This window comes from Rhipicephalus microplus, unplaced genomic scaffold (assembly GCF_043290135.1).
Source record: "Rhipicephalus microplus isolate Deutch F79 unplaced genomic scaffold, USDA_Rmic scaffold_273, whole genome shotgun sequence".
Lineage (NCBI taxonomy): Eukaryota > Metazoa > Arthropoda > Arachnida > Ixodida > Ixodidae > Rhipicephalus > Rhipicephalus microplus.
In genome coordinates this window covers 26,040-29,414 of record NW_027464844.1, presented here as the reverse complement: position 1 = coordinate 29,414, position 3,375 = coordinate 26,040, and the positions used below count along the sequence as shown (strand labels likewise).

Below are 3,375 nucleotides of genomic sequence, written 5' to 3'. Positions count from 1 at the left end.
TTTGTAGCCGCGTCCGCCACCTGGCCGACCGTCCAAGGTCGCGGTGTTGGCGTCCGCTGGGCGCAACAATTTGTCACGGGGTGCCGCTCCACATTCAGGCAGCCCCGTGGGGAAAAGCCGACCCCGCGTCCAAACGGGGTCAGCGGCAGAAAGTGTCGGGCGCAGACGCAGCTGAGGCGCTCACCCTTCACAATCCGTTAATGATCCTTCCGCAGGTTCACCTACGGAAACCTTGTTACGACTTTTACTTCCTCTAAATGATCAAGTTTGGTCATCTTTCCAACAGACCGGCGCAACCGAAAGGCCGCGCCGGACATCGGTCCGAAGACCTCACTAAATCATTCAATCGGTAGTAGCGACGGGCGGTGTGTACAAAGGGCAGGGACGTAATCAACGCGAGCTTATGACTCGCGCTTACTGGGAATTCCTCGTTCAAGGGGAACAATTGCAAGCCCCTATCCCAATCACGAAAGAAGTTCCACGGGTTACCCAGTCTTTTCAGACAGGGATAAAGACACGCTGCTTCCTTCAGTGTAGCGCGCGTGCGGCCCCGGACATCTAAGGGCATCACAGACCTGTTATTGCTCTGTTTCGTGCGGCTAGGAGCCGCTTGTCCCTCTAAGAAGGTTGTAAGGTGCTGGGAACCCCGCACCTATTTAATAGGCTAGAGTCTCGTTCGTTATCGGAATTAACCAGACAAATCGCTCCACCAACTAAGAACGGCCATGCACCACCATCCACCGAATCAAGAAAGAGCTCTCAATCTGTCAATCCTCCCAGTGTCCGGGCCGGGTAAGTTTTCCCGTGTTGAGTCAAATTAAGCCGCAGGCTCCACTCCTGGTGGTGCCCTTCCGTCAATTCCTTTAAGTTTCAGCTTTGCAACCATACTTCCCCCGGAACCCAAATACTTTGGTTTCCCGGAAGCTGCCCGCCGAGTCATTTGAGTAACTCAGGCGGATCGCTGGTTGGCATCGTTTATGGTCAGAACTAGGGCGGTATCTGATCGCCTTCGAACCTCTGACTTTCGTTCTTGATCAATGAAAACATTCTTGGCAAATGCTTTCGCAGTAGTTCGTCTTGCGACGGTCCAAGAATTTCACCTCTAGCGCCGCAATACGAATGCCCCCGTCCGTCCCTCTTAATCATTACCTCGTATTCCAAAAACCAACAGAACAGAAACGAGGTCTTGTTCTATTATTCCATGCAAGTTTATTCAGGCGACTCGCCTGCGTTGAGCACTCTAATTTTTTCAAAGTAAAAGCACCGGCCATCTCGAGGCACACAATGAAGTGCACCAAGAAAGAACCGGCATGATGTTCAGTCCGAGCCGTCGCATCGGGTAGATGCACTACTCGTCTGGAACTGAGATCCAACTACGAGCTTTTTAACCGCAGCAGCTTTAGTATACGCTATTGGAGCTGGAATTACCGCGGCTGCTGGCACCAGACTTGCCCTCCAATTGATCCTCGTTAAAGGATTTAGAGTGTACTCATTTCAATTACGGGGCCTCAAAAGAGTCCCGTATTGTTATTTTTCGTCACTACCTCCCCGTGCCGGGAGTGGGTAATTTGCGCGCCTGCTGCCTTCCTTGGATGTGGTAGCCGTTTCTCAGGCTCCCTCTCCGGAATCGAACCCTGATTCTCCGTTACCCGTAACAACCATGGTAAGCAAGTAACCTACCATCGAAAGTTGATAAGGCAGACACTTGAAAGAAACGTCGCCGGCTCGTGGCCATGCGATCAGCACAAAGTTATCCAGAGTCACCACACAATACGGGCCGAAACCCGATCGATCTTGGTCTAATAAAAGCACCCGTTACCCAAAGGGCTCCAGGCTCACTGCATGTATTAGCTCTAGAATTGCCACAGTTATCCAAGTAGGAAGAAACGATCTAAGGAACCATAACTGATTTAATGAGCCATTCGCGGTTTCGCCTTATTTCGGCATGTACTTAGACATGCATGGCTTAATCTTTGAGACAAGCATATGATTACTGGCAGGATCAACCAGGTAATCGTTCGACTGCGCGTCCGTCCTCGCCTTCGGCGGGCCGGACGCAGTCTGTGTGCGGCGGAGGCCACCTTCAGGCGCCCCAACACGCTTATTTTGCACTCCGAGATGACGGCGTTCGAGCTCGCTACGGCACAACCTTCCCGAAAGACGAGTGGGAGCCGTGCGGCAAGAAGCACGTTCATGCTCGCTCTTTTTCGTTGCATCGACTCGGTCGCGCCGTGCGGGTTGCCCAAGCCCGCTGCACTGTCGGTGGACCGGCCGGAACTAGCAACGGAGCCGAGACTGCAAAGCCGCCAGACGACGGGTCACGCCCGCGTCTTCGGCGCTTTCGCATCTGAATCGCCCGAGGACGACACGGAACACACCTCGATATCGTGGTAAAACGGCACCGTCCGACAACCAGCCCCTAACGCATCAAGCGGATGAGGCTGCAGACGACTGCCGTGGATTCCCCTGGAGCAGACCCGAGGACACGCTTGACGAGGCCGAAGCCCGCCGCATATCAGACACCCGGTCGCTTTCGCGTACGCCGCTCACGAGAACCCCCACATAATAGCAGCGATAAGTACCCAGACCTCCTTGGGCACTAATACGAGCGTACTCGAGAAAATTTCACCGCGGGTGTGCCCCGAAACGTGTGGCACGTTGAGCGTGCCACAAGTCTACGTCGCTCTCAAACCCGCCGAGGTCGTAGAATTTGCGACCCTACTCACGAAATTCCCACCGAGGATACGGCCGCAAACGTACCGCACCTTGGGTAGGCCACGAGTTTGTGCAACACTACGCTGACGGCACAGCACCGAGGTCGTGCGCGCACGCACGGGAAAATTCCGCCGCGGTTTCTGCCGAAAACGTGAGGCACCACGACTCTCCGCAAGTTCGCGTCGACTGCGAAAGACCGAAGTCGTGAACGACGTGTCCGCTACTCGCCGCCGACACGCTGGACACCAAACGTACAACGACTCGACGGCGTCGTAGAGGCCCACGACGCGGTTTTCCTTAACGACGTCTCGGCGTGGCACCGACAGGTTAGAACGGCCGACCAACGTTCCCTGTCCGCCGTTCGGCTCAGTCGAAGGGCTCGGCGACTTCGGCAACGCTGCGAAGCCGCACGGTGACGCACGCCATGTCCCCATTTTTTTTTTTTTTTCTTTCTGCGTCTGCCGGGGTGCCCCTATAATAGCAGCGATAAGCACCCAGACCGCCGTGGGTCGCTCGCCCCGGCTGACGTGGTTTTTCGTACTCCTGCGGCGGTCGCCGTCAAGCACGTCCAAATACGCTACTTTCGTGGGCGCATTCACGCTCTTTCGCTTCGCCGGAGTGCCAGCACTCACTCTGCCAAAAACGGCGAACATCCGAGCG

At 55.3% G+C, this 3,375-nt stretch overlaps 1 non-coding gene across 1 annotated transcript; it reads right to left on the bottom strand.

Moving 5' to 3' along the window:
- Positions 1–198: 198 nt before the first annotated feature.
- Positions 199–2,013, bottom strand: LOC142793063 (small subunit ribosomal RNA). The gene has a single exon (XR_012891414.1). It is a non-coding gene; the product is annotated as a small subunit ribosomal RNA (ribosomal RNA).
- Between the last annotated feature and the right edge of the window lie 1,362 nt (positions 2,014–3,375).